The sequence below is a fragment of the Balaenoptera borealis genome (assembly GCF_965194805.1).
Source record: "Balaenoptera borealis genome assembly, chromosome: 8".
Classification (NCBI taxonomy): domain Eukaryota; kingdom Metazoa; phylum Chordata; class Mammalia; order Artiodactyla; family Balaenopteridae; genus Balaenoptera; species Balaenoptera borealis.
Genome location: NC_138865.1, coordinates 19012008 through 19018485, shown reverse-complemented (window position 1 = coordinate 19018485; position 6478 = coordinate 19012008). Strand labels below are relative to the sequence as shown.

The window sequence follows — 6478 nt, the reverse complement described above, 5'->3', positions numbered from 1 at the left end:
CCTGGCCTCGTTCCCCACCTCCCCTCACCCTGCTCCATCCCCCGGCCTCCCGGCATCTCCCCGCCCACCCATCTACCCTTTGCCCCCTCCCCCATCTCCCGGCCCTCTGCCCTCACTTCTTTGTCCCCCGCCACCTTCATACCCCTTCCCTCAGCGCCGCGCCCCTATCTCCGCGTCCCTCCTTCCGCACCCCCCCACATCCCCCCCGCCCCAACATCCCCCGCACTCCGCGCCCGCACTAGCCCCCAAACCCCTTCGTCCTGCTCCCGGACTCCCGCCCCCGAACTCCCGCCCCGGTCTTCCTGCCTCCCTTGCCTGCCCCCACATTCGAGGCCCTCCCTGGTGGGTCCTAGACATTCTCCCATGGCCTCCCGCCTCCCTCCGCAGTCCCCCTGGGCTTGGCCCTCCGCCTCTGCCCCAGAACGGCCTTCAGATCCTGCGCTCCTCCTGAGCTCCTGGCTGCCGACCCTGCAGGGGCTCAGGACCCAGCCGGCAGGTCCAAACCGGGGCCGGGGCAGGACTTGGGCAGGGCGCACTGAGGGCGAGGGTTTGGCACATTATTGTTATCATTATCATAATTGTCGCGATCATGATCATTTTTGGTTGGAATTGACTGACCACCAACTTGAGGGGTAACATCTGGCAACATTTTAGTTTGGACACGGCGCCTTCCACCTCCCTCTCGTGCTCTGGGCCTCCAGCGCAGAGGCTGTTCCCCGGGGGCACACACGCTCCGAATCCCCGGACCCACCCTGGGCACAAGAGCTCGTGGATCTTCCGTGGCACACCTCAGGGATTCGCCCCTTTTGTGTGGATAAATGAGATAATCTATGCGAAGAGCTTCCGAAAGAAGAATTCCGAGGGAGGGGACTACCAAATCTACTGGACACGGAAAGTGAAGGTCCTGAGTAAGTGAACACAGCAACCGACCCTGGAAGCTTCTAGCGGGAGGGAGAAAGAAAGAGAACGGGGGAGGAGGAAAAGGAGAGAGGCAAGAAAAAGGAACCAGAAGGCCTGCTATCCAAAGCAAGGCTGTGCATTCCTAGGTAGACCAGACAGGGACTGCTGGGGTCCCTGGAGCAAGTTGGGGAATCTTGGGGAAAGTCTCCCTCAGTTACCTGTCTTGTGATTTGCCCTCTTGCCTCCAGAGGAAGAGCCCCAAGCATCCTTCCCCTAGAGCTGGGAGCAAATGCTTATTAGGGATGGGATTGAGCCCTGAGAGTCATAGACAACAGAGTGCAAGTTGCCAGCGCTTTTGCTGGCCTTCTCAGTTGTTCCCTGTTGAGAAACCCCAGCCCTGGAGAAAAAGCGGGGTGGGGGGGTGGGCGGTACTGCAGAGCTCTGGCTGACCTCTGGGGCTCAGTGGAGGGCTGGTGCTGCCCTGTCCTTGTTACCACTTAATCTACTGTACTCTGCCTGCACTGCTGTGAGACCTCTCCAGTATGGTAGCCTTCCCAACTGGCTCAGGGTGTCTTGTGCAAGCTCTGAGAAGCCATTTCTGCCCCAAATTATAAGTGGACCCTTATAATTAAGGTTCCTTAATCTTTTCACTCCTACAGCACCAAGTCAGGAAAAGGAGAGGAGAGACTATGCATCTTCAGCCACTCACCGTGGCCAGGGTAACCAGACAGGGTACTGGCCACTGTGCTTACACGTGACCAAAACGGTCAGTTAGTTCATCAACAAATCTGTTCATTTAGTTGCTTCACACTATGAAAAATGCACTACTAGGTTACTGGCTGAAGTTTGTTTTGATTGGTGCCCATGTCTTCATTCACTGGACAAAATCTGAAATCCAGACATTACTAGGGCAACCTTGAGGTCTAGTGATGCCTCCAAAAGCAGCCTCAGGACCTGGACTCCAGAAGGCTGAAAAACAGTGGGACTCTTTACTGTAAATGTCCCAAGGGAGACCAGAGGATTCCTGAAACTCCTCTTTTGGTAAGACTCCTTTTTCCCAAAGATTCCCCACCCTGAGCAGCTCTCTCCAAACACAGTCCTCTGGCTGGCCCACTGTGCACCCCTGCTTGCTCCCCGCTGCATGGGCCCTAAAGCTCAGTCACTGGGCCCTGACTGGAGGGCCCTCTGTGCCCTCACACAACCTCTAGAAATCATATTCTCTCATAACTTCTCTGGAGAGAACCAGCTCTCCCTGAGTCTGTTGAATAAAAATCTCCCCCTCTGCAGCGACAGCTCTTTACAGAGGAAGGGTGGCTCATAAATGTAGAAGGAATGGGAGAATTAGGAAGTTCCCATTGTTCACCTCTTGCTGAAATAATTGAGTTGAACCAGGTGAATTCATGCACAGCACAGTGAAAGTGTGGAGAATTGGTGAAGCACACAATGGTAACTGGAAAAGGAAGAACGTTCTCTGTTTTAATGGAGACATCTGGCTGTCAGGGGCTCAAGGAGGGGTCAAACTTAGCGTTGCTCATACTGGATCAACCTGATATTATGGGATCCAGAATCCAGCACACATCACCAATGCTGTGTTCTTGCTAAAAATGCTAAAATGCAGTCAGAGGTCAAGCCTGTGACCTTCACTTCCGGTTTACGGGAAAGAAGGGCTTAAACAGCAGGGTAGATGATGCCAGGGAGAAACGATCAGACACATCCAGAGAGCAAGGCATTCTGTATCAATTGGCGTGGTCTCCTCAAAAAAGTCAGTGCCAGAGAAAGAATGGGAATGGTTCTAGTACAAAAACAGCTAAAAAGAAGCGCCATTCATAACAAACATGGACCCTGATCAACTCCTGGGTCAACTAACCAGCATTAAAGAATTTGGAGGATGTTTCAACATGATGGTGTATTGAATGATATTGTAGAATTATTGTTCGTGTTATTAGGTGTGATAATAGCACACTACTTGTCTAGAATGACCTTATTTTTCGGAGATGCCTGCTGAACTATTGAAGAGTGGAATGTCTTGATACCTTAAACTTGTTTTTAAATAATTCAGCAAAAACAGTATGTACACATAGAGCTGATATGACAAAACGTTAGCAGTTATGGGATTTCAGGGGTGGATGGGGGGAGTTGTACGATGGGCTCCCCTTCTCTATGTGCTTGAAATTTTCCCATAGTAAAAAGTTGGCGAAAAATAAAATGTCAGGTACTAAATAATTTTAAAAATTTGTCCATCTCTGTCTCAAACTATCAAATCAAATCTAGGCTTATGGGAATAAAATAAAAAGATAGGATGATTTATATCTGTATACTTTTGAAAACCACATGGCCCCAAACTTGAACATCATTTGAGCAAATATATATTATGATATATTGATATATGTAGTATAATATTATATACTAATTTGTAATTTTTAAAAAGGAAATACATTTTATTTTCCCAACACATTAGTGCCTGCAGCCTGGCATGCAGGTACCACTTGGTTAAAAGACATCCAGTTTTAAGACTCTAACCCACAGGGAAGCCTTCTCCAGCAGAGCTGAGACATTGCAGGAGCCGACTGAAGGAACTCAGAAGCTGGGAAGGCCAGACACTTGTGCCTATAAATGCACCTTCTTTCTCCCTTTTTTCCTCCCTCCCAGCCTCTGCCTCTTGGATCTCTGTCTTGCTTTTATCTTGAGTAATTGTGCCTGCCACTTTTTTTGGGTTTCAGAGGCCGATCCTCAAGCATACAGTCAGGACAATGTGGTGTGAGTTCACACATGTGGACAAGTCTGTGGCAGGAGCCCTGGGCAGGGCGTAGGGTAGGCTGGATGGGCCACAGGGAAGGGAACCTGGTAGAAAAGAATCCTTGGGGAGCCCTGAGCAGTGTTGGGGACTGAGGTCTTGTGGTTCTCCAACAGATCACCACGATGGAAGTCATTTACATAGTGCTGGAGAGAAATAGCTCTGAAACATCGATCTGGATTGGATTTGAAAAAATGAAACTTGAACTTTTGTACCTAACAACACTGGCTGGGGCCAAGTGAAGCCTCTGACTAGCTGTCCGAACTCTTTCCCAATAAGTATTCATTCGTCGACAGAGACACCTACACCTGGACCTCACGACTTTGTGACTTCACAGTTAGTACATTGCCTGTCCCCATCTTTATGACTCATGCATCCCCTTTCTCCACTCACACTGTCAGTCAAGGACAACAGAGAATCCAAGAATTGTTCTTTTCACATTTCATATTTTATAAAGATGTCTCTAATATTCAGACACCTGACTAGTGTGTGCGTGTGTGTTCATGTAAGTGTGTAACTGTGTGTATGTGTTTGCGTGTGTATGGGTGTATGAGTGTATGTATGTGTATAGAGGTGTATGCATGCATGTGTGCATATATGTGTGCATGTATTTGTGTATGTGTGCACGTGTGTGCACATGTGTGTTTGTGTGTGCGTGTGTGTGCTGCAGAAGGACTGTACTCCTGGTGAGGAAGGTAATGTGTCTGACCATCCCTGGAAGATAAGCCAGTGGACCTTGTAGTATAATACAAAATAAATATTCGGTCTTTGCTTCTGGTTCTTGGCACAGAGCTCCTAAAATCCCTGAATTTACTGTCTTTTACATGTTAATGAGATGGCTGGTGGCTGGGCCCTGGATAGGTTCAGGATGGGGGCTAGTTAGCAAAAGAACCAACCATGTGATTACAGGGTTGGAACTTCCAGCCCCATTCTGGGGAGAGGAAAGGGGCTGGAGCTGGAGTTAATCACCAAAAGCCAATGATTTTATCAATGAAGCCTAAATAATGAATCCTCCATAAAAGCCCCTAAACAACTGAGTTTGGGGAGATTCTGGGCTGGTGAACACAGCTATGTGCTAGGAAGATGATACACCGAGAGAGGGCATGGAAGCTCCAAGCCCTTTCCCCATACCTTGCTCTATGTATCTCTTCCATTTGGCCTTTCCTGAGCTGTATCCTTTATAATAAACCAGTGACATAAGTAAAGTGTTTCCTTGAGTTCTGTGAATTGTTCCAGCAAATGACCAAACTTCAGGAGGGTGTGGAACCTCCAAATTTGTAGTCAGCCAGGCAGAATGTTCAGTGGGAGCAGATAGGGAACTGTGAACTCAGCCTTGGGTGGTGGTGAGGGTCTAGCGCGTTTGTGTGTTTGCCCACGTGGTGTGTGTTTTCAGTGGAAGCCCGTGTGCTCTGAAAGCAAGAGGAGAAAGGGTGGTCTGGAAGGCACCCCACTGGGTGGAGGCACCCTTGATTCTCTCCATTGTTTTGATGAGGAGAGCTGCCTGAGGGCTTGCGGTGATGCCAGCACTGAATCCCACAAACCGGGTAGCCCAGTCTTCGGCAGCCTGATGCTTTGAGTCAAAATAGTCCAAAAACGTGCCTTTCTTGTTGGATGATGCACCTGGGAAACGGTGGTGGGGGCTGGCTTCCTGGAGAAGTGCTTTCCGTTTATGGAGGACTGTTGATATATACAGTCTGGGGGTGTAATTCAACCAAAATGCCCCGGTTGTGTTTATCCAGTCGTTCAGATAGCACACAGTGGATGCGGTGGTTTCGTGCACACCTGTCCGCCCTCTGCTTGGACCGGTTCTGTGTATTCCTCCCGCGCCCCTGGCTTTTCGAACAAGTGTCTCCAACATTGTTGAATAACTTGGCTTTTTCTTGGCTGTCGAAGGGTTGGTTGGTGATGGGGTGGAGAGAGAGGGTGGTGAGATGAACTGCAACAGTAGGTGCCAATTTCCTCCCTCCTCCACCATCAGACACTATGGATCGTAAGCAGAAAGGGCTGAAGGAGTTTGGTTGGGGGCAGTAAGAACAAATATCAGCATTGACTTGGTGCTTACTCCTGCCAGGCACTGTTCAAAGAGCTTCACACAGAGTAACTCCTTAACCCTCAGAACAACTCTAGGAGATGAACACCAATATCATCCCATTTTTCAGATGAGGAAATTGAGACACAGAGATAATCATACATTTGCCCAAAGTCACATAGCTGGTAAGTAGCAGAGTTGGAACGCCCTGTCTGTTTGGAGTTTGCTGATTTATTTTAGCACTTTGAAGGTTGCAACCCTCCTGAAAAACATAGGCTGGGCTTTATGCGTGGATGCCCAATATCTGGGTCCCTGGCTCCCTTGATCTGGCTTGACTGGAGCCTGAGGGCAGGAAGAGGAGGGTAGACGCCACCCACTGACCCTCTGCCTTACCAGTCCCTGCATCTACTCTGGGTTGTGGACTGGGCATGGCTGGTTTGGGGGACACTGAATGGAACCTGCCTAGATCCCTTATGGACAGCCTCTGTCCCAGCTGGTGAGGATGGCTAGCCCAGGCTGGAATGCTATAGTGGGGAGAAGGGTGGGGAATCTTGCTTCCACCATCATTCTTAATTAATAAAGAAACAGTTAAACTTCTGAGTGTCAGGGTTCACATCTGGAAAATGGTACATTGTACCGCGTTTAATGGGTAGAATTAAACTAACTAACTATCTGGGCATTTAAATGGATCATAGAAATTCTACAGTTTTTCACGAAAAGGAAAAGTTTTTCCTTCCATATTCATTGAATTGAAA

General features: G+C 48.9%; 1 long non-coding RNA gene across 1 annotated transcript in view; it reads left to right on the top strand.

The window, feature by feature from the left end:
• The first annotated feature begins 140 nt into the window (after positions 1-140).
• LOC309633980 overlaps positions 141-6478 on the top strand; it is a 47249-nt gene continuing 40911 nt past the window's right edge. Inside the window, exon 1 of the long non-coding RNA XR_014247805.1 lies at positions 141-908. This is a non-coding gene — a long non-coding RNA (uncharacterized lncRNA). The remainder of the gene's footprint in view (positions 909-6478) is intronic.